At 41.1% G+C, this 25,735-nt stretch overlaps 1 protein-coding gene across 1 annotated transcript in view; it reads right to left on the bottom strand.

The window, feature by feature from the left end:
* LOC126336098 (uncharacterized) overlaps positions 1-3,137 on the bottom strand; it is a 785,081-nt gene extending 781,944 nt beyond the window's left edge. The window contains exon 1 of the mRNA XM_049999578.1: positions 3,002-3,137. The gene's annotated coding sequence lies outside the window, so the exon portion shown is untranslated. The remainder of the gene's footprint in view (positions 1-3,001) is intronic.
* Between the last annotated feature and the right edge of the window lie 22,598 nt (positions 3,138-25,735).

Here is a 25,735-nt window from a genome sequence, read left to right as displayed (position 1 = left end):
AAACAGTACCGTCTTAGGATACTGCCAAATTCGTCGATTCGTCCCGTGTTGAGTTCTGTCAGCTAGAAAGTCCTGAGCCCTTTCGCAAACCAGGTCCTAGACTCGGTAGTCTCGTATTTTGTTCGCCAAACTGTAATGCAGAACTGTACCGAATGCCTTCTGGAAGCCTAGGAACACGGCATTAACCTGAGCGCCGATCTCAGACTTTCTTTCTGATCAGAAAATAAACGGTATCTGATTTCAAATGATAAACAATTTTAATTTGTCATCATCTGTATAAAGCTGCACTGTGAGAGTTATATGTGTCTCATGTCCCGAAGCTGGCTTCAATGGAAGTCAAACTTCTAAACAAAACAGTATAATTATTCATAGCTGTTCTCATAAAAAATCTCTTTCAATTTTTTTTAACGTTCATCTCCTGTGTACATTACAGCCAGAAACACAATAATATTAGCAACAGTTGTTTCTACAGATTGTTAATTCAGGAGTATTTGCTTGCGTCTGCTTTGTACTATTTACTAGTGTAGCTCTGGAAAGACAAATTTAATTTCACATGCATTATCGTGGTTCGCTTGCAATTCATATACGAGGGAAGACACTGCTTTCCCGCCGTTCTTTCTTTAAGGCTCGATTTTCGTTACAGATACTTAACATGAGATTAAGAACACTTGTTTTCTTTGGCAAAGCTTTAGAAAGGTTTTCTTTTACTTTGCAGTCTCAAACCGAACAACATTCAGCAGAACTATACAAGCAAAGATTCCATCTAGGCGAATGGGAGACGCTGCTATGGGAAAAACAACACTAAATTTAATGAGAGAGAAATAACTGAGATTCTGTCTGTGCAGAACTTTTGTTACAGTATATCCCGCTGCAAGAAACTGAAGAGGGAATACAATGGTTAAGACACTGAACTCGTCTTTGGGACGAGGCGTGGTTCAAATTCATATCCTGCCAGTCCGATATACGTCTCCCGTGGTCTCCCTAAATCGATTACGTCGGATGTCGGGATGGTATCTTTGAAAACGACGTGACCGATTTGTTATCTCAACCATAGCCTCTCCGAGCTTTGTTTTTTCTAAACAGCCATAAAACTCTGATTATGGTATGTTTGGCCTTCATACTGGGTGCACATAAGAACTGGGATGCTTCATGCTTGCCGTAGCACTATCGACTTTCGATGTGGTTACTTTTCGGATCACTTCGTGTACTTCAATATTTCGATTGTCTATTAAAGAAACAGATAGCATGAATTAAGTATCACCTATAAAACAGCTGAATGGATTATCCATTAATAGTATATTAATGAAATTCAGCTGAACGCCCTTAAGGCTCCTTGCATAAAGATAGTCACACACTATAAGACTGGTATGTCCTCGTTGTAGTAGTATTCAAAGAAACGTGACTGATGCCCGAGCAACAGGGAGTTACTTTCATCGAAATTATAAAATAGTGCATTGTGAATGGCTAGCCACAAGCCGAAATCTGGATTTGTGTAATAAAATCTGAAAAAGGACGACTCATTGCTGCACTCTATAAGCCACGTAACAGTCGCCGAGTGCACCCACTTTCCGAATGAAAGGTAACCTGATAATAACCAATCTTTCTTCTTTCTTCCATGATAAGTGTTAGAATCAACGCAGTCCAGTAGTATATTATAACTACATACACGTAATTGGTCTTGTTACTGTTTGGGGGTAATTTATATCAGCAGCTCTACAAAACTGGTTAATCCAGTACAACTGCTGAGAAATGAGGAGAAATGGCAAATGACGAGAGCAGGACAATGGTTTGAGGTCTGCTACTTGGACCCCGTATATAGTAATCTACTCAATCGTTCCAATAAGGTTACAGTTGAACGGTGACAGTGTTTGCAGTGTTATTAGTAAGGACATAATAACATACCTATAAACATAACACCATAAAAGTATTTATGAAAATCAACTGAGTAATAAACTCCTGGTATTAGTTTTCGAGTAAAGCATTCGTGCCTGTGATCTGGATGAAGACAGACGGTCCAGCATTTCACTTTCATGTAATTGACTACCGTCTGTTAGTATATTTTGTTGTGACATCGACACGTACTGTGCATCAATAGAGGGATGACCTATATAACTGCAAGTAAAAGGGAATTCGGATTTTTTAACAATATGACGTCACCTTTCTTTGAAATTATTTGTGGCCGAAATATTTTAATAGTCGGTGGTATCAGCTGTACTATAACTGAAGAAAAAAATACAAAAGAAAAACGTAAAAGAAAAAAAATACGTATTTCATTCCAATATAGATATAGGGGTCACTACTTCTTAGACACACTTAGAGAAGTTAGAGGGGACAGTGTTGCCAAATACCGAAGGCTGCCTGAGATTCAGCTAACGCAGCCGTTCAGAGCACACTATGCTACCCTCCTGCATAGCCAGGTTGTTTGGTGTAGGTTGTCAGATCTCTTTGGATGAGAACAAAAAAAATGGAGACAATCGAAATATTTTTCCTCGTCTGACGAAAGTGAGCAGTGAAGAGTCCGCTATGTGTGCCTTCAGCTGCTACTGACTAGAGCGAAAACGATGTAGATTTAGGTCTTCACTCGTAGAAATCTGTGTCGTATACTTTCTTTCTGTTGCAAATGAGATATCTTGTTTCACGTATCTAATCTCTCTGAACTTATATTTTCTGTTAAAAACAGTCTTGATCACGATTTACTTATTAAGGTGACCGGTTTCGACCACTACTGTGGTCATCTTCAGACCATTGAGTAGGAACCCGTTTCTGCTGAGTAGTGATTCTCCAGCAGTAAGAGGTTCATACTCAATGGTCTGAAGATGACCAGTGGTCGAAACCGGTCACCTTAATAAATAAATCGTGATCGAGACTGTTTTTAATAGTAAATATTTGTAACTCATTGATCACTGCTACTCCCATAACGTATTCAAAACTGTGAACTTAATCAGCAAAAGTGCGAAATTTTTATTGCTTGCCTTATCAGGTAAGCGGAGGAAGCTGTTACCTGTGTGGCAAGACGTGGGCGAATTACGATCCGGCTGACAGCACGCGGTCGGCGACCACCGAACTACACGTTAGGTTCCTCCGCGACCGACCGACACTCGCGAGAGCTGCGGGGTGGTGCGCGCTACACGGACGACGCCCGGCGTCCACGAGCGCCGCGGCCCAACTGGCCCGCAGAGGCCGAGGGGTGCGCGCGCCGCGCCGGCGTCGGCCGTCGCCATGGCAACGGCGGCGTCGCGACGAGCGCGCACGCGCGCGGCGCTGCACAGTGGCCTAGGACGGAGACGGCGGCCGGGGCTCCAGCTGGCTGCCGCTGAGGGAAGGGCGGTCTTGAAGGGTAGAAGTAAACTTAAAGCGGCCTACAGGCCTCCATTTCAGTCGCGCTGTTGTCTGTTAAGGTCGAATGGGGCTAGTTATTTGAATAAAGGTGTACGCGACTTTCGGTTCTCAGTTCTCTCAGCTCTGTAGTGTGTTCGTGACAATCCAGTGGCAGTCGATGACACAAAAAGGTGAGCCACAGTTTCTTGTGTGCTTGATTATATAATTAGTCTCTTACACTTCACCATCCCTCCCCCCTCCCCCATGAACCATGGACCTTGCCGTTGGTGGGAAGGCTTGCGTGCCTCAGCGATACAGATAGCCGTACCGTAGGTGCAACCACAACAGAGGGGTATCCGTTGAGAGGCCAGACAAACGTGTGGTTCCTGAAGAGGGGCAGCAGCCTTTTCAGTAGTTGCAGGGGCAACAGTCTTGATAATTGACTCATTTGGCCTTGTAACACTAACCAAAACGGCCTTGCTGTGCTGGTACTGCGAGCGGCTGAAAGGATGGGGAAACTACACCGTAATTTTTCCCGAGGGCATGCAGCTCTATTGTATGATTTATTGATGATGGCGTCCTCCTGGGTAAAATATTCCGGAGATAAAATAGTCCCCCTTTATGATCTCCGGGCGGGGACTACTCAAGAGAAAGAAAACTGGCGTTCTACGGATCGGAGCGTGGAATGTCAGATCCCTTAATCGGTCAGGTAGGTTAGAAAATTTAAAAAGGGAAATGGATAGGTTAAAGTTAGTTATAGTGGGAATTGCTGAAGTTCGGTGGCAAGAGGAACAAGACTTTTGGCCAGGCGAATACAGGGTTATAAATACAAAATCAAGTAGAGGTAACGCAGAAGTAGGTTTAATAATGAATAAAAAATAACAGTGCGGGTAAACGCATAGTGAACGCATTATTGCGGCAACGATAGACACGAAGCCCAAGCCTACTACAGTAGTACAAGTTTATATGCCAACTAGCTCAGCAGATGACGAAGAAATTGATGAAATATATGATGAAATAAAAGAAATTATTCAGATAGTGAAGAGAGACGAAAATTCGACTCTCATGGGTGACTTGAATTCGGTAGTAGGAAAAGGGGGAGAAGGAAACGTCATAGGTGAATATGGATTGGGGTAAGAAATGATAGAGGAAGCCGCCTGGTAGAATTTTGCACAGTGCACAACTTAATCATAGTTAAGGTTGTATACATGGAAAAAGCCTAGAGATACTGATAGGTTTCAGATAGATTATATAATGGTAAGACAGAGATTTAGGAACCCGGTTTTAAACTGTAAGACTTTTCCAGGGGCAGATGTGGACTCAGACCAGAATCTATTGGTTATGAACTGTAGATTAAAACTGAAAAAACTCCAAAAAGGTGGGAATTTAAGGAGATGGGACCTGCATAAACTGACTAAACCAGAGGTTGTACAGAGTTTCAGGGAGAGCATAAGGGAACAATTGACAGGAATGGGGGAAAGAAATACAGTAGAAGAAGAATGGGTAGCTTTGAAGAATGAAATAGTGAAGGCAGCAGAGGATCAAGTAGGTAAAAAAAACCATGGCTAGTAGAAATCCGTGGCTAACTGAAGAAATATTGAATTTAATTGATGAAAGGAGAAAATATAAAAATGCAGTAAATGAAGCAGGCAAAAAGTAATATAAACGTTTCAAAAATGAGATCGACAGGCAGTGCAAAATTGCTAAGCAGGGATGGCTAGAGGACAAATGTAAGGATGTAGAGGCTTATCTCACTAGGGGTAAGGTAGATACTGCCTACAGGAAAATTAAAGAGACCTTTGGAGAAAAGAGGACCACTTGTATGAATATTAAGAACTCAGATGGAAACCCAGTTCTAAGAAAAGAAGGGACAGCGGAAAGGTGGAAGGAGTATATAGAGGGTCTATACAAGAGCGATGTTCTTGAGCACAATATTACGGAAATGGAAGAAGATGTAGATGAAGATGAAATGGGAGATATGATAATGCGTGAAGAGTTTCACAGAGGACTGAAAGACCTGAGTCGAAACAAGGCCCCCGGTGTGGACAACATTCCGTTAGAACTACTGACAGCCTTCGGAGAGCCAGCCCAGAGAAAACTCTACCATCTGGTGAGCAAGATGAATGAGACAGGCGAAATTCCCTCAGACTTCAAGAACAATGTAATAATTCCAATCCCAAAGAAAGCAGATGTTGACAGATGTGAAAATTACCGAACTATCAGTTTAATAAGTCACAGCTGCAAATGCAAACTACTAACACGAATTCTTTACAGACGAATGGAAAAACTGGTAGAAGCCGAAATCAGGGAAGATCAGTTTGGATTCCTTAGAAATACTGGTACGCGTGAGGCGATACTGACCTTACGACTTATCTTAGAAGAAAGATTAAGGAAAGGCAAACCTACGTTTCTAGCATTTGTAGACTGAGAGAAAGCTTTTGACAATGCTGACTGGAATACTCTCTTTCAAATTCTGAAGGTGGCAGGGGTAAAATACATGGAGCGAAAGGCTATTTACCATTTGTACAGAAACCAGATGGCTGTTATAAGAGCCGAGGGACATGAAAGGGAAGCAGTGGTTGGGAAAGGAGTGAGACAGGGATGTAGCCTCTCCCCGATGTTATTCAATCTGTATATTGAGCAAGCAGTAACGGAAACAAAAGAAAAATTCGGAGTAGGTATTAAAATCCATGGAGAAGAAATAAAAACTTTGAGGTTCGCCGATGACATTGTCATTCTGTCAGAGACAGCAAGGGACTTGGAAGAGCAGTTGAACGGAATGGACAGTGTCTTGAAAGGAGGATATAAGATGAACATCAACAAAAGCAAAACGAAGATAATGGAATGTAGTCGAATTAAGTCGGGTGATGCTGAGGTAATTAGATTAGGAAATGAGACATTTAAAGTAGTAAAGGAGCTTTGCTATTTGGGAAGCATAGTAACTGATGATGGTCGAAGTAGAGGGGATGTAAAATGTAGACTGGCAATGGAAATGAAAGCGTTTCTGAAGAAGAGAAATTTGTTAACATCGAATATAAATTTAAATGTCAGGAAGTCGTTTCTGAAAGTATTTGTATGGTGTGTAGCCATGTATGGAAGTGAAACATGGACGACAAGTAGTTTGGACAAGGAGAGAGTAGAAGCTTTCGAAATGTCGTGCTACAGAAGAATGCTGAAGATTAGATGGGTAGATCACATAACTAATGAGGAGGTATTGAATAGAATTGCGGAGAAGAGGAGCTTGTGCCACAACTTGACTAGGAGAAGGGATCGGTTGGTAGGACGTGTTCTGAGACTTCGAGGGATCACCAGTTTAGTATTGGAGAGCAGCGTGGAGGGTAAAAATCGTAGAGGGAGACCAAGAGATGAATACACTAAGCAGATTCAGAAGGATGTAGGTTGCAGTAGGTACTGGGAGATGAAGCAGCTTGCACAGGATAGAGTAGCATGGAGAGCTTCATCAAACCAGTCTCAGGACTGAAGACCACAAAAAAATCTCTTCACCATACTGTCAAGAGTTATGGCACCTTCCAGAAGACTCAATTTTTCTTTTAAAATATTGTTACATGCTAGGAATATGATGCACATTATGCATCTCGTAGGTTTCAGTAAGCAAAACGCCCTTCCTCTCAGGTTCTTCACTTGGGTGATGATGGCAGCTTGAAGTTCAGCCAACTGACGCTGACAGGTGTATGCGAACTGAACAATTAGTGGAGGGAACATCCCAGTTCATCGTCGTAAGAGACGAGGCCCTCATGTAGTCGAACAGCTTGTCTGAACTGCGCAGCGTCATCGGTAATCGTGCAGCTTCTCCCTGTGACATGACGTCAGTTGTCATAGGCAGCTCAGCGAAACTGAAGGTGTGTGGGCCCTTTAAGCTATATACGTCCGTCGCCGTCGATTCTTTGACACTTAAGAATAACTCAGATGCAAAATGGCGGGGAAGAAATCGTCAGAAATCCTATTGATTTAACATAAGAGAGACAGTAGGAAGAGGCAGTAATGAAACTAAGTATAATTCAAGGTTAATTAAAGTGCGTTTGAGGGTGCAGCGGATTTGAAGGATTTGACATGAGACGAATTATGACTATTAGGTTTTGGAGAGTAGGAATAGTGACTGACAGGGGTGAAGTCACACTAAATGCGTTACCTAGGAGGATAGGCGCACAGCGTGCTTATGTGAGAAACATACATATAATACTAAAGCGAGCAAATCTTTCCCGAAGAAGTGATACCATTAAGTAGGGTGAAAGTGTACAACCGACACTTCTGATGGAAAGTATATTAAAAATGAAAAGTAACTAAACCGAACAGGGCTATAATTTGAAAAATGAAAGTTATTCTGTACACTCACTAATGAACGGCACTGGACGGAAGAGTGGTACCACTGATCATGAATCCAAAAGTTACACTAATGAACGAAAAGAAAGTAATTAACGGTCGCCAGCCCACTAGGGTGATTTACATCCAAAATCCTGTTCAAGATGATGAGAAAGAAAAACATGTATTATTAAACAGTGATGTGGCAACTGAATGTTGTCACGTTTTTTTATACTAATTTTAAGTGAGTATGTAATGATAAAGAAAACTGAGAAGTCACTCCTACGTTATGTTTAGCATTAAATTTTGAAGAAGGCTATCGAGTAATGATTTGAAAATATTTAATTAAACTGTATGTTAGTATTGAACTTTGTTACGTGAACAATGACATTCAGTGACCTCAACATAACGTCACCAAAGAAATTTAGAAAAAAGCAAGCAATTTTTACTTTGAAAATTGGATTTCATATTATTGTCTGAACAACTGAATCTTTTTTACTAAGTTGAACAGAATTATACACTAGAATACATACCAAACCAAACAGCCATATGCTGCAAGCTATTTGTAAAATAAATAAAACTTCCACCCTCTTAATTTGAGAATTTCTTTATAGTTGTATTTTTTCCGTTGATTTATTCTCAAACTTGAAAACTGAAATTGCTTTACCTTAGTCATATACGGAAACCCTGTAAGTAGGCTGTTTGGGTTTTTATATTGGTAACGCCACGTAGCGCTCTGTATTAAAATCACTGGCTGTGCTGTGTGCAGTCTGTGGCTGGGTGCCATTGTTGTAATATTCGCTATTGTAGTGCTGGGCTGTTGGCTGTTAACAGCGCGTAGCGTTGCGCAGTTGGAGGTGAGCCGCCAGCAGTGGTGGATGTGGGAAGTGAGATGGCGGATTTTTGAAAGCGGATGATCTGGACGTGTGTCCATCAGAAACAGTACATTTGTAAGAATGGATGTCATGAACTTTTTATGACGTTTGAACACTATTAAGGTAAGTACATTGTTTGTTCTATATCAAAATCTTTCATTTGCTAACTATGCCTGTCAGAAGTTAGTGCCTTCAGTAGTTTGAATCATTTATTTAGCTGGCAGTAGTGGCGCTCGCTGTATTTCAGTAGTTCTAGTAACAAAGATTTTTGTGAGGTAAATGATTCGTGAAAGGTATAGGTTAATATTAGTCAGGGCCATTCTTTTGTAGGGATTATTGAAAGTCAGATTGCGTTGCGGCAAAAATATTGTGTGTCAGTTTAAGCACAGTCATGTATAATTTTTCTAAGGGGACGTCTCAATCTCTGTTGTAGAACAGTTAATTGAAAGTAGACTAAGGCTAAAATGTTCGTCAGTTGACATCACAGCAGCTGAGAAGAGTGCTCCACCTACCATCTTCGAAGGATGCCATGGGTCTGATGATGGTCATGTGATATGACCGAAACCGGTCACCTATGTTCTTGAAGCATACGTGGTGCGATCAAGACTGAATTTTAAAATGAAAAATTTTATAAAAAAATATCTTTGGCATCTTTCGGTGCATCACAGTCCCTTACGTAGTTCTTATTTAAAACATTTATTATATGTACTTGTAATCCGAATACAGCCAAATTGTTTTGGGATCCAAGCTTAAACTTTCTAAAGATGTGAAGCAGCCATTTTTTTAAATTGATTTTTTAGGCTAGTATTTCCCCTTAAAATGGAGAAGAGCAGTTCTGAAAGGGATGAAAAGTTGCATGTCGGTCAGGTTAGGAACTTTAAAGTGATCAGACACATTAACATCGACATATCAGTGTAGAATGCCTAGTTTATTTGTTTACTGTGTGCGATGGTGCCTTGATATGCTTAGTGTTCTACTAACGTGCCTCTAAATTTTGAACACAACGAAAAATTCAGTTTACAATAACATTACAACGCTGGTTTTCAATTTGCAAGGGGTTGCGCACTTTCACTGATTTCGGGTTATGTTGACAGTGTGCAAACTCGGATACAGTTAGAACTTACGCACCTACTATGTGATGTTTGTGTGATTACAAGTCTGGAGCTGTGATTATGTTCATGTCTTGAGTTAAATGTACATCCTGCTTTTTTACGCCATGAAGACGACGAAATCCACCCACAGAAGCGGACTTCAACTTAAGAGCTTGTCTACGAATAGTACTAACATTGTTGTTTTAGTGAAAAGCAAAAAGGTGATATTCACCGACCCACTGTGTTTCTATGTTTAACGTTTAAATGAAATGGCAGCCAAATATAAATTAGTCAATTTAAATTTCGTCCTAAAGCAGCAGTCATCATAAGGCTACAACAATTGTAAGAAATAAAGTGTTTCCTGCTTAGGTCCCCCCTTCCATCCACTACCACTTGCATCGTCGTTGAAATAGATGTTGAATTTCATTGTCAGTTCTCATTGTTTTGAATTTCATTGTCAGTTTAACAGTATTAAAAATAAATTAGCCACGAAACACGTAAATGATCCATCCTTAAGTGATACATGGTTGCTCGCTGCTCTGTGGCGTGACTGCGAGCGAGCCCTCGAGAGAAGCTGTTCTGAACTGCTAGACTTCTCAGTGTGCCTTTACCTGTGCAAAGCCTGTTAGCCCGGCAAGAGCCCCAGGTGTGTGAAATCGACAGGTGTTTCCGAGGTGTGACAATTCTCTCCGTGCCCAAGTAGGCAGGAATCTTTTTACGATCACTGACTTTACGTAGTGTTACATGGCTGCGAGTGAAATACCACTTTTTTCTTTTTTGAGTCACCAGTCTTCTGAGTGGTTTGATGTGGTGGTCCCACCACTAATTCTTCTCCTGTGCCGAATTTTTCACCTCAGATAAGCAATTCGAACCTACGTCCTCAGTTATTTGCTGTATGTATTCCAGTCTCTGCCTTCCTCTACAGTTTCTACCATCTACAGTACACTCTAGTGCCATGGACTTCATTCCCTGACATCTTAAAGCAGGTTTTCACTGAAATGAGCAAGAAATAGGGAAAGGTAGGATTTCTTTTTTTTTAGGCAGTGAAAAGACGAACAGAAGATCTGTTTGGGGATTACGAGCGATCATATTTTGAAATTTATTTTAGATTTTCAATACAAGAAAAGACAAACTTGTGCCCATAATTATGGTGTGATCAAGGGTGGCGAGTCTGAAGTACGCAGACTGCGTGCTGTATAGTCCCTCAGTAGTTATTTGAAATCAGAAATGGATTACTTCAGTCGATATTGCATTACATTTACGTTAACTTATACCTAACTATAATTAAATAACCTTACATTAAATGATATGGTGCTAATTCTAATTTTGGATTCGATTTTTTGGCGTTTGTTTCACTCTTTATGGATTTACAAAAAATAGTTAAAATCAACAAATTTCAAGTATTATATATATGAGCTCACAAGAAAAGCGTTACTTTTTTGGGGCGGGGAGGGGGGGGGGGGTGGAGAGGCGAGAAAGGCAGAAGTAAATAGGTTTTGAACCGCTTTTATTTTATGGTGCACGAAGTTTTGAAACACGGTATCTGGAAAAAAACCTGTTTAAAGTTTAGGGAAAACTTTTGTGTGTTTTGTTAGTTCAGTTTTCATAAAAACTTGTTGTTATACATTTTTGAAGCCGATGAACATATATCTGAAATTAGATTTTCAAAATTCACAATAGCTAATTCAGCATGGCGCACCTAAATTTCGTTTCGACCAATTTTTACCAAAATTTAACAAAAAAGTGTTTTCATTACTTTCGTTTAGTCTGCAACTCCAGGACCGTATTTGAACCCTTCCTCTAACTCGAATTATTTCTGGAGGGCAAATCTCTCGATCTTCCTGGTGAGAAAAGGCGATCTGTCTGAGCTGGATATGCTGCGTTCGGCAGCTTGCACACGTTGTTCGACAGCTTTTTCGGCGAATATGTTTGCATGCTTACTGCAGTATAAGTCATTTTGTGAACGTGCGTCACGGCATCGCACGTTTTCTACCTGAGCCGGGCGTCTCCGGCTGAGTACTCCCTCAGTGGCCGTGACACTGCTACGGACAATGGGCTGTAAAAACTTTTGAAACGCATGGATTACAAAGCTTTTCGTCCCCATATTCTACACGTACACACCTTTCAAAAACTTCAGTTTTGAATAGATCGAATTTCCACCTTTGTGAATGAGAACCTTACCTTAACAAATGTCCCATCATCCCTGCTCTTCCTCTTTTCAATATTTCCCACACATTCTCTTCGTCTCTGATTATATAGAGGACCTCCTCATTCCTTACTTTATCAGACCACCTAATTTTCAATATTCTTCTGTACTACTACATCTCAAATGCTTCGATTCCTTTTCTCTTCCGATTTTCCCACTGTCCATGTTTAATTACCATATTATGTTGTGCTCCAAACATTCATTCTTAGAAATTTCTTCCCGAAATTAAGGCGTATGTATGATACCAGTAGACTTCTCTTGGCCAGGAAGGCCCGTTTCACCTGTTCTAGTCAGCTACTGAAGCCCTCCTTGCTCTGTCTATCCACGTAGTGGAATTCTTTAACTTCGTCTACTGCGTGATTTTTCGCTGTTCTCATTTCTGCTGCTTGATATTACTTTCGTCTTTGTTCGATTTGCTCTCAATCTATATTCTGTACTCTTTAGCGTGTTCATTCCATTTGATTGATCGTGTAATTGTTATTCACTCTCAGTGAGGACATCAATGTTATCAGCAAATTTTATCATTGATACCATTTCACCTTGAATTTTAATCCCACTCTTGAACCTTTCTTTCATTTCCCTCATTGCTTCTTCGCTGTACGCATTGAACAATATGGCCCAAGGTCTATACCCCTTTCTTACACCCTTTTTCATCCGAGTGCTTTGTTCTTGGTCTTCCATTCTTATTGTTCATTCTTGGTTCTTGTGTAAATTGTATATTACCCATATTTCCTTATTGCTTACTCCTATTTTTCTCAGAATGTCGAACATCTTGGACCATTTTACATTGTCGAGAGCTTTCTCCAACTCGATAAATGCTATGAGCGTTCCTCGTTTTTTTCTGTACCCTTGCTCCCATTATCGACTGCAATGTTAGAACTGCCTCTTTGGTGTCATTACTTTCACCAATTTCACAGGGTTCGTCACCAAACATATCGTCACTTTTGTTTTCCATTTTTCTGTACAATATTCTTATCGTCAACATGGATGTATGAGTTGTTAAGCTGGCTGTGCGATATTTCTCGCACTTGCTGGCTCTTGCTATCTGCGGATTTCTATGGCTATGTTTCTACAAGAGTCCCATGCTATGTCCCCAGTCTCATTCATTCCACGTACCATCGTGATTAGTAGCTCTGTTGCCATTTCCCCTAACGATTTTAGAAATTCCAGTAGAATGTTACTAATCGCTTCTGTCTTATTTGTTCTTAAGTCGTCCAAAGCCCTTTGAAATTCTGTTACTGTTACTGGATCCCTTGTCTCTAGTATATCTATTCCAGTTTCTGCTCCTATCACATCAGTATACTATTTCACGTATCTGATCTTCCCTCTGCATTTAACAGTGGAGTTCCCACTGAACTCTTAACATTACCCCTCTTGCTTGTAATTTTATCCAAGGTTATTTTGATTTTTCTATATGCTGAGTCAGTCATCTCGGCGATCATTTACATTTCAGTTTCTTCACACTTTTCATGAAGCCGTTTCCATCTTAGCTTCCCTGCACTTTCTATTTATTTCATAGCCAAAATGACTTGTATTTCTGTATTCCAGAATTTTCCGGGACACTTTTGTAATTCCTTCTTTGTAGATCACCTGGAGTATGTCTTTTGTTACCTGTTGTTTCTTCCCAGTTACCTTACTTGTACCTACGTTTTTCGAAGAACAGGCATTGCTTGCAGGGGGTGACTATTAAAGCTAAGTTTTTGAAAATATACATGAGCCGCACTTTCTATTTTTTATCGACCGGTTTCGCTCTTCAAATGAGTAAGAGCGTCATCAGAATATAATGCACTTTACATGGTTGGTAGTCAGACTTTTAACCGTATATGTCTGTGTAAGTAGCAAACTGAAAGCGGTTGCGGCTAGTCGTCCGGTCTAGATCGTATACCATTAGGTTTCTTTCAAGATACAATGATGAGATGGATTTGTATTTAATAATCATATAGCCACTAGCTCAACGGAAGATCTGTGTGGTGTCTTATTAGGGCGCCTAGGAAGCTGTTATCGGATAACTAGACAACATAAAAGCAAATCATAGTAATAGAGTTTATGACAGTAATTGAATTGACGATACTTTGATTTACAATTTCGTGTCTCAAGCAATTGGTGACATGCAAATAATCAATGTCTTTCGCTATATACAATGTCCATGCAAGTAATGGGTATGGATCATGAGTCACGGCTCTTCTAGTGCTGTCTTCTAGTCCGGCTCTATTAGTGTCCGGCCGAGTTTGGCAGGAGCGGCGCTTATGATCTATTCGCCTAGAGGTAGCTCCTGTCGTGTTGTGGTCCTCGTCAGCGTACCGTTTGCTGACATCGTTTCACAGCCTTCTCTGTGGCTACGTTCTTGATCATCGTGCAGGGCAATATGTGTGGCCAAATCATGGATTGTTTAGAAGATTCAAAAAACCAATCGGGAACAACTGTGTCCCGCTGACATAACGCATTATCATCCACAAACATTCCATCGTTGTTTGGCTCCATGAAGTACATGAATCGCTGCAAATGGTCTCCGAGTAGCCCAAAATAACCATTTACAGTGAATGGTCGGTTCAATTGGACGAGAGGACTCAGTGCATTCCACCTAAACGCTGCCCACATCATTATGGAGCCACCGCCACTTTACACACTGTCTTATTCCCTTAGGGTTCGTAGAGTCTGCGCCACACTCGAACCCTACCATCAGCTCTTACCAACTGAAATCGGGACTCACCCGACCAGGCCTCGGTTTTCCAGTCCAACCGGTACGATCACGAGCCCAGGGGAAGTTCTGCAGGTGATGTCATGCTGTTGGCAAAGACACGCGCGTCGATCGTCTACTGCCGTGGTCCAGTAACAAAAATTTTCGCAGCGCCGTACTAACGTATTTGTTCGTCATACGTACCACATTGATTTCTGCAGTTGTTTCATGCAGTATTGCTTGTCTGTTAGCACTGACAACTCTATGCAAACGCCACTGCTCTCGGTCGTTAAATGAAGGCCGTCGGCCAATGCGTTATCCGTGGTGAGAGGTAATGCCTGGAATAATGAAGACCCTAACGATTTCCGAAAAGGAATGTCCTACGTGTCTACTACTCTGCGTTCAAAGTCTGTTAATTCCTCTCGTGAGACCATAATCACGTCGAAAATTTTACACATGAATCACCAGAGTACAAATGACAGCCCCGCCAATTCACTTTATTTTACACCTTGCGGACGCGATACTAACGCCATCTGTAACGTGCATATCGCTATCCCATGAGTCCCGTACAGTAGTCTACTTTACCAATACGCTATTATATTCTATTTTGGCTTGTTTAGCGATACTCTATGGTACAGCAGCGTCTGATTTGACAATGTATTTGAACTGGATACATAGAACCTAAAGCAGGACGGTGATGCTAACATTAATATGACGGTGTGTCAATTAAAATGGTAAGGAAAAAGGCAAAAGAAATCTATGCGTAATTTAATATGTACTTTAAACAGTGAAATAAAGAATTCTGATGTAAAGACACAGTGACGCACACTAAAAAAAAAAATTAAAAGATGCTCACAGCTGGTCCGTTGTTTAGATTTATTTACAAGTTTAACTTCAAAATCCAATCATATTTCGTAAAGTAAAAAACAAAAATCACTGTAAGCATATTAGTTTATAAGTGCCAGAATTTTAGGTGCCTCTAAAGAAAGGCCGGCTGTAGTGGCCGAGCGATACTAGGCGCTACAGTCTGGAACCGAGCGACCGCTACGGTCGCAGGTTCGAATCCTGCCTCGGGCATGGATGTGTGTGATGTCCTTACGTTAGTTAGGTTTAAGTAGTTCTCAGTTCTAGGGGAGTGATGACCTCAGAAGTTAAGTCCCATAGTGCTCAGAGCCATTTGAACCATTTGAATTTCAAAAGAAAGAGTCATCCCGTCTACAGCGCCAGCTAGAGTTTTTTATTAAGCGGGTACTCCAGTATTTTTTCCCTGTCAACTGGAAAGCTAAAGCTAGGAATTCCTTCACTGCCAAAAACCGGTAAGCACTAACTCTTGCTCATTCGGGAAAACACTTTTCCTTTGACTTATCAATGTGAAAGAACTCATTTTGAAATCTATTCTGAACTGCTCTCTGAAGAGTTGTTTTAGGAAGTTTGAACTGCATACTGGCTTTCCAAAGTCCCATTTCTTTTTTCATAATGTCTGTCACTGCCACTTCCATGTATTGTCTGTGGACCAACTTTGACGATTAGTTTTGCGTTCGTATATTCTAACCATCTATTACAAAAGAACCTACGGGACCCTCCTCCTTAGCCTCCCCCTCCGTACGTCCCACCCCGACCTGTGAGGTTAGGTACAGTTAAAAACTCAAAAACTCTCAAAGAAATGTGAGAGATGAACATCGTATAAAAGTACTAAAATAAAGACCCTAGCATGCATTTTGAGATATTAAGAAAGAGAATACTAGGCTACATAAAACGATTTCGCTTACGTAGCATATACATGTGTTAATGGTATTATAATATGCTTGTGAAAAACAAGAGCAAACATGTTAGGTGCACAACAGTTAGAGGCTAACTGTGTCTACAGTGGATTCTCATCCTGAGTGTTACTTGTGGCTCCTGAAGGTTGTTCTACGGTGCACCACTCTGCAGCCAGAATAGTCCCTAGTCCCGTTCTGCCCTGTGGTTCCGTCCTGTGCGCATTCTCTTTGTAATAAATTGCGACCTCACCGAACTTCCGAACTGTTAAGGTACTATACGAGACCACCTAGACTTTGGCCACATATTTACATAACTGTGGATGCTCACAGATACTGCAACATAATAGGAAGTTTCCAATTTTTTTTTGCCGGTTTGTATGTTTTGTTATCAAATATTTTGACTAAAGATCTCCACATGAAAATACATCTTTTGGAACAGTTCAGTAAACTACATCTGATGAATAGAAAAAACAAAGTCGCGTAAATATTCTTTTGACTTTTGGAATGTACTGTATAGTGGTCGCCCAATCGTTGATATTCCTATATTCGCACTATATCACTCCAATATACAAAGCTTGTTAGCACTTGATTCAGAGAATTGGGTTGGTGCCATTAAATTGTATTGTAGTAGTTGCTGCTCCTGCTGTTGGCTGGTTCACTACTGCATCTTGATGTTAATGTTGGCTCTATATGTATTCGTCTAGGGGTAAAAATATGAGGATCCGTGTTCTTGATGTGCTTGTTGATAAATAATGAACGACAGCGTAAGTGAACTTCAACTATTTATTGGCATGGTAGCCATCTTAACTCCGCTGACCACCCAAAGACGTTGTCACAGTACACAATAACACTTCTTTTACAACATCTTTGCATTGTTTTTCTACATAAGACAAAAACATAAACACTTTACAAAAGTTCTATCATGACTGAGCTAACGAGGCGTCTTGCTGCTTGTATTTATAACCTCGTCAAAGAACTACTAAAAAGAGATATGGTTTATAAGTCAGACATCCTTCTGTTATCGTAATTTGTGCAAAAAAAGTTATTAATTTACATCGAGTGACATATTTTCAAAGGTACATATATTGACTTCTCTCATTTGCATACATAAGTAAATAAGGTGAATTATTAAAAATGACAGTGATTATCGTTTAAAATAGATCTGTTTACGTGAATAGTGAGTGAAAACAGTCCTAGTGAATAAATAGGTTTCACTGGGTAATTTTTATTTAAGAAGATCAAAAATACGTAAGTTGACCAATATTATTCGTATTACATATTAATTATTTCAGTTGAATATAGTGTTTTTACATAATGACATCTGTTGTATCAGTGTTCAAGTGATGTTAAGTTTTGTGTGGTCAGTTCTTAATTATATTTTAATGGGTTGACTGTTTATGTAGACATGTTGTGCAGTCATTGCCAACATACACAATAGCTTTTCTATTATCATAACTGATAGTTAAACTGGTTGAATTACGAGGGTATCACATACTTCGTTATAATAAAGCCTTTAATAGGTCCCGTTACAACTGGAAGATTCGAGAAAGAATAACGCACCTTATTTTATTTTTGTTTGATGCCAATGGAGTCGGCTGAGTTGAGATCCGTTCAGTTGATACCAAGTCATATGAAGCTCATGTCAGATCAGTTGCACTGAAACCATCACAAAAGCAATGAGAACTTGTTTGTTCTTGATTGTTTGATGTCACCTTTCTTGCACTTGAAAGTACATTGGTTGCTAGTTAAACGGTTTATGCAATGTCAACAACCTGAATTACAAAGATCAATACTTTAATTTCTAAACGCAAAAGCAAGGGAGGAGCATCGTACCCTTAAAAAAAAACAAAAAACTTTGACTTCTTCGAGGTGACAATTACAGCTTTATTACTACCACTCGTAAAGCTGCTATTGTAATTTTTTCGCTCACCTTAACAGTCCCAATTCTTACTACACGAACCATAGTGGCCGAAGTAGTTACAAAGGTGATGCTGTATTCTCGAACTAAATTTCTCATCATTAGTATGGTAAGGATATTTCTGACACCGCAGTCAAATTGTAATTTTTAATTTCTATTTCGGCTTTTAAAGGTACATTTGCATGCTGAGCTTTTCTTAGCATAAAACGTAATTGTAAGTAATAAAAAGAAAGTAATTTATGCCATACATATAGTCCACGGCTGTGTAAATATTATAGGCAGTCTTGGGTTTTTGATCGTCGTATTATTGTCGAAAGAGGAAGTCACCTTTTGTTTTCTAGGTCTTGTCCGGAATGGACCTATTTAGGCGCACAGCCATTAATACTACATTGTTTTATTATTTCATTCACTAGCCGTAACCAAACGGCACTCGTAATCACATAATGTAAGTGTAATTTTAATTTGTGTTTTTATTTCAGAATACAGTTATACTAACCAATGTATGTTTTATTTTGTGCCTTTAGTCATCGTAAGATTGTTGGTTGACTTGGCATGGCAAAAGTTTCCGTACTTTTAACCCAAAAATCGTCCAGCTCGATCCACCGTCGTCTTCGGGTGCCGTTTGATAACGAAACCCGATTTTAGTGAAAACACATGGAGAAGAAACACGGTTAAAAATACGTGAACGTACAACACTACCACTGCTCTCTATTTACGTTCTGAAACTATTTTGTTAACCAATTATGGCATTTAGAAGCAGTGGAATTTTACCCTCTGAAAGGAATTTTGTTGTTTTGAGCGTGATGTACCTAAAGGAGGTGGCTGATCGGACGTGAAAGCCAGAATTACGTAATTATTCAACAAGTAACAGAAGAAATTTACCTTTTCAAACTGTCCAAATAATAAAGGACGCGGTCGCCAGCCTAACTCGACATGAGAATAATTAACATTATTGTTCAATAAAATACATATGGATAACTTTAATGGTCAGACGCAGCCTATACTTTATCACACGAGAGTGCAACAAACTCTGTCAGTAGCAGACATTGACGTTAAAGAAAATGGTAACAGTTAAAGAAGAACAAGGCTATTTGCATAAACACAACATATGATACACACTTTTGCATTCAGGGCTTAGTCAAACCGAGTAATTTCAATAACAATACTATTAAAGATTACTGTAGAATTATAAAATTGGGCATGAAGTTAGTCCGTCTTTACCAGATACTTTTCTATCTGACATGAAGTTAAAAAGGAGTTCACTAGCAAACAAGTTCTCATTGTCCTGTGAATGAGACAAATTACTTTTGTCATAGAAAACGACCTTACTGTTAATAATTTTCTATCAGTGAGCACAATAGACAAACTATGGATCCTGTTGCACTGGTAATAAGCGCTTTTAACACATATGAGGATCAAGACTTTAGCAAGTATAGGTATATAACTTTCACCAGTGACAGTTTTTAACTTTTACTGCAATGAGACACAAATTGACATAGTTATAAAACAATGACTCACCTTTTTGTACTGTTTCAATAGGCTACACAATAATTGTTTACTAAGAAGAACATTTCAAGCCAAACTTTAGTAATATTTTCTTATGGAACTAACCTCAAGATGGTTTATTACCTTTTTGTTATCATCACAGTATTTAACTTTAAAGTCAGTAACTAAGCAAATGATTTTAAAAGTACAAAAAACTTTATACTGATTTATCTAAAATACTGGGAGGCCCTCACAAAACTACACTTACTGCCTCCCTCAACTTTGCCAAATACCACAGCAAATTTAAATACTCCTTCTCACCAAATTTCAGGTAAATTTAGTTTAGTGACTGTTTTAGTTTATGACTTTCATTTTTCACAACATGGATACTCGGTAATCGTAGTTCTAGCGGAGAGGAACCAAAGAGGTGTTGTGATAAGGGAAAAAAAATCAAGGTAGGTACATAGATTCAGGTATAAGTTACCTTATATTTGAGCACACTAAAACTTCCAATGAGCTGATCCTTCACTCTGCATATCTACAATTCCTCCATTCCGTAACAGTGATTGCGCAGTGTGGTGGCGAGTGCAGTTGGTAGGTGGATTTGCAGGTAGAAATGCTGGACTCTGTTATTTCTTGGTGACGATGATAGATATCAATTCCAGAATAGTTCCAGCTATTTATCCATCCACTCGAGGCTTTGGCACACTGGAAAACTGCACGAAAAGCGTCTCTCGGCACCAGCACGATACACAACTTTTACATGAGCAACTCGCAGGTAGGTAGCTCGTACCAGACTAACTCTTCCGTCCACCTTTCAATCCATGCCAACCATATTTTGCGCGCGCTGCACGATTCAGTTCCCGAGGGGGACCACAACACCTTTTATGCATATAAATAACTAAGAACCCTAAGTGAGGATCAGCAATTACATAACAGCAACCAAACATATTAAATAAGACGGAACATGTGCACATATTGACATTTCTACAAAAAATTACTCACCCAAATTCCAGTTACATATGATAATTTTGTCTCCCTCCAAGTGAGTCAAAGTGTTTAACTAATAAAGACAATACATAGAAAATCATTTTACCAGAACATCAAAATTTTTTACAAAGAAAAAAAGTCAACACTCTTATGGTATCGATACAGTCAAATAACATTTACAACAGTTTAACTACAGAATGTTAAATAAAACAAAAAGGAAAAATAAATCAGTAGAGGCTTAGAGCTATGGTGTTACAAACGGACCTTTAAGGAAAAACGTCAAGCGCCGAGAGCTTTTTATGAAACGCAGTTTACCCATCCTTAAACTTAACTGATATCTATTTAATATGTATTACTATAATTCATTGTATGGTTACGATCCAGTTACGAATGAGCAAAAACAGAAAAAAGTTAAAGACTTTCACATCACTGCACCTTTGTTACCAGCAGCTACCTGTGCATTGTTACTGTACCTGAGTCCCTAACAAGAGAGCCAGCAGGGGATGCCACAGAGCTTCCCCCTAGACACCGCCGTTAACCGCAGGAGCAGTATTTCACTCCAGCCCGTTGGCCTACGCAAGGCCAAAATCTGGGGGGGTCATGCTTTAATACCTGCTATAATAGGCTTAGTTAATTTCATTAAAACCGCTCGCTGCGGGGCTAAGAAGCGGCGAACTTACCATAACTGACTCAGCTCCATAAGTTACGCTTCCCCGGGGGGTGACCGTAAGCTGTAATTGAATCCTAGTTAAACTTTAATGGAATAAGCTACAAGTTTTGAGTCACGGCAGGTGTGGGCGAGAGCACTATCGGATTAGCCGCGTCGCCGGCATTCAGTCGCAACTTGGCGGCTCTCTAATCAGGATCTGCGAGCTTCGTTAGCGGCGCACACCGTGGCCCTGATTGCATTTAAATAAAATACGCCCCGTCACTCTAGCGCTCTGGCCCGCTCTCCTCTTATCACGTTTATGGCGCCGCCGAGCGGTGAGCGGCGATACAGGCACAGCTGCCGCTTACGATCGCTCTCGCACGTCACAGCTCCGTGTTCAGCGAGGCTCGGAAAGAAAGAGAGTCCAGTGCCTTTTACTTAAACTTACGTATATATCTATGCAAAAACTACCTCACGACTGCAGTGGACAACGGGCAGTTACGCTAGGATATTCAAAGCAGCACTCCGTCGTCAGGCCACAAGTGGCCCTTCGGGACCATCCGACCGCCGTGTCAACCTCAGATGGGGATGCAGATACAGGGTGTTTCAAAAATGACCAGTATATTTGAAACGACAATACAAACTAAACGAGCAGCGATAGAAATACACCGTTTGTTGCAATATGCTTGGGACAACAGTACATTTTCAGACAGACAAACTTTCGAAATTACAGTAGTTACAATTGTCAACAACAGATGGCGCTGCGGTCTGGGAAACTCTATAGTACGATATTTTCCACATATCCACCACGCTTAGCAATAATATGGCGTAGTCTGTGAATGAAATTACCCGAAACCTTTGACAACGTGTCTGGCGGAATGGCTTCACATGCAGATGACATGTACTGCTTCAGCTGTTCAATTGTTTCTGGATTCTGGCGGTACACCTGGTCTTTCAAGTGTCCCCACAGAAAGAAGTCACAGGGGTTCATGTCTGGCGAATAGGGAGGCCAATCCACGCCACCTCCTGTATGTTTCGGATAGCCCAAAGCAATCACACGATCATCGAAATATTCACTCAGGAAATTAAAGACGTCGGCCGTGCGATGTGGCCGGGCACCATCTTGCATAAACCACGAGGTGTTCGCAGTGTCGTCTAAGGCAGTTTTTACCGCCACAAATTCACGAAGAATGTCCAGATAGCGTGATGCAGTAGTCGTTTCGGATCTGAAAAATGGGCCAATGACTCCTTTGGAAGAAATGGCGGCCGAGACCAGTACTTTTTGAGGATGCAGGGACGATGGGACTGCATCATGGGGCTTTTCGGTTCCCCATATGCGCCACTTCTGTTTATTGACGAAGCCGTCCAGGTAAAAATAAGTTTCGTCAGTAAACCAAATGCCGCCCACTTGCATATCGCCGTCATCAATCCTGTGCACTATATCGTTAGCGAATGTCTCTCGTGCAGCAATGGTAGCGGCGCTGAGGGGTTGCCACGTTTGAATTTTGTATGGATAGAGGTGTAAACTCTGGCGCATGAGACGATACGTGGTCGTTGGCGTCATTTGGACCGCAGCTGCAACACGGCGAACGGAAACCCGAGGCCGCTGTTGGATCACCTGCTGCACTAGCTGCGCGTAGCCCTCTGTGGTTGCCGTACGCGGTCGCCCTACCTTTCCAGCACGTTCATCCGTCACGTTCCCAGTCCGTTGAAATTTTTCAAACAGATCCTTTATTGTATCGCTTTTCGGTCCTTTGGTTACATTAAACCTCCGTTGAAAACTTCATCTTGTTGCAACAACACTGTGTTCTAGGCGGTGGAATTCCAACAGCAGAAAAATCCTCTGTTCTAAGGAATAAACCATGTTGTCGACAGCACACTTGCACGTTGTAAACAGCACACGCTTACAGCAGAAAGACGACGTACACAATGGCGTACCCACAGACTGCGTTGTCTTCTATATCTTTCACATCACTTGCAGCGCCATCTGTTGTTGAAAATTGTAACTACTGTAATTTCGAAAGTTTGTCCGCCTGAAAGTGTACTGTTGTCCCAAGCATATTGCAACAAACGGTGTATTTCTATCGCTGCTCGTTTAGTTTTTATTGTCGTTTCAAATATACCGGTCATTTTTGAAACACCCTGTAGGAGCAGCATATGGTAAGCTCACCGCACTCCCGGTCGCTACGATGGTTTTCTGTGACCAGAGCCGCTACTGTTCGGTCGACTAGCTCCTCAGTTAGAATCACGAGGCTGAGTGCAATCCGAAAAATGGCAACAGCGCATTGCGGCCTGGACGGTAACCGATCCAAGTGCCGGCCACACCCAACAGCTCTTAACTTTGGTGACCTGACGGGAATCCGTGTATCCACTGCAGCAAGGCAGTTTCCATATTCAAAGCAGGTCGAACGATAAATACAATCCTGAGAGTTTGTCTGTATAACGTCAGCAGCGTTGCGTTCTTGGCCAGCGATAAATACTTGTCAAAACCTTTCGGTTAAATCTTCGACATGGTAGTAGGGAAGCTTTTAGCAAAGATCTCTGATAAAAGTTAGTGCGAGCGCCATTGCTTACATGATGTTTCCCTTGTTTTAGTGCTTTTAAGCTATAAAATGACGAAGTATATTTGGTGCGTGGTTACCACCACAGTGGTCTTTGCATAGTGTCAAAAATACGAAATTCTTCATGATACAAAGAACACTGACTACAAATACCGTGATAAGAGGTTCGAACCTTACGGAGAAATAGCTTCAGCAATCACCTACATTCGAAGCTGCTATACTGTGGATGATGTGAAGTTTACATATACAATGGAGTGACGAAAGTCATGCGATGGTTGCGTGTGCATATACAGAGGGCGATAGTATCGCGTACACAACATATAAAAGAAAACTGAGGTGGCGGAGCTATATTTGTACACAGGTAATTCATGTAAAAAGGTTTCCTACGTGTTTATGGCCGCACAACGAGAATTAAAAGACTCTGAACGCGGAATGATAGTTGGAGTTATAAGCATGCGACATTCCATTTCCGAGACCCTCAGACTAAAGAGTGTACCGAGGATAACAAATTTCAGGTAGCCCCAACCAAACACTGCGATTCATTGGCAGAACACTTAAATGGTGCAACAGGTCTACTAAAGAGACTCCTTACACCACGCTTGTCCGCCCTATTCTGGAGAATTGCTGTGCGGTGTGGGATCCGCATCAGGTGGGACTGACGGATGAGATCGAAAAAGTACAAAGAAGGGCAGCTCGTTGTTGCATTCTCGCGAAATAGGGGAGATAGTGTCACAGACATGACACGTGAATTGGAGTGGCAATCATTAAGACAAAGGCGTTTTTCGTTCCGACGGGATCTTCTCATGAAATTTCAATCGCCAGTTTTCTCCTCCGATTGCGAAAACATTCTGTTGGCTCCCTCCCTCCTACATTGGGAGAAATGATCATCACGATAAAATAAGAGAAATCAGGGGTCACACAGAAACATTTAAGTGCTCGTTTTTCACGCGCGCCGTTCGAGAGTGGGACGGTAGAGAGACAGCAAGAGGGTGGTTCACTGAAACCTCTGCCAGGCACTTTATTGTGAACACCAGAGTAATCACGTAGATGTCGATGCAAGTATGACCTCTGAACGATGGAGAGCAACGACGTTTGCGTACCGTAGTTAGTGCTAACTGACAAGCGACACTGCGTGAACTAACCGCAGAAATCAATCCGGAACGTACGACCAAAGTTTCCGTTAGGACAGTGCTACGAAATGTAGTGTTAACGGACTGGCAGCGGACGACCGAGGCGAGAGCCTCTGCTAACAGCTCGACATCGCCTGCAGCGTCTCTCCTACGCTCGTCACGATATCGGTTGGATCCTAGACGACTGGAAAACAATGGGCTGGTCGGATGAGTCCCGGTTTCAGTTGGTAAGAACTGATGGTAGGGTTCGAGTGTGGCGCAGAGCCAAATTGTCAACAAGGCACTGTGCAAGCTGGTGGTGGCCCCATAATAGAGTGAGCTGTGTTTACGTGGAATGGGCTGGGTCCTCTGGTCCGACTGAACCGATCATTAACGGGAAATTGTTAAGTTCTGATACTCAGAGACCGTTTGCAGCCATTCTTGTACCCAAACAACGATCTCATGGCACCGGGCCAGGTGTTTGCGAGTGGTTTGAAGAACATCCTGAATAATTCGGGCGAATGATTTGGCCACCCACATCGTCTGACATGAGTCCCGTCGAACATTTATGGGACATCATCGAGAAATTTCTTGCACAAACTCTGAACCCACAACATTCTCGTAATTATGGACGGCTATAGAACATCTTACTTAGGTGATGGTCAACAGAATGTATATATTTTACAAAACGCGTAGCACTCAGCTGTCTGTGATATTTTTATTTATTGTGCTACGAGTTTCGGTCCTAACCTATCATCAACGACAGAAAAATTATC

The sequence above is a fragment of the Schistocerca gregaria genome, chromosome 2, assembly GCF_023897955.1.
Source record: "Schistocerca gregaria isolate iqSchGreg1 chromosome 2, iqSchGreg1.2, whole genome shotgun sequence".
NCBI lineage: Eukaryota > Metazoa > Arthropoda > Insecta > Orthoptera > Acrididae > Schistocerca > Schistocerca gregaria.
This window is presented reverse-complemented; position numbering and strand designations above follow the sequence as displayed.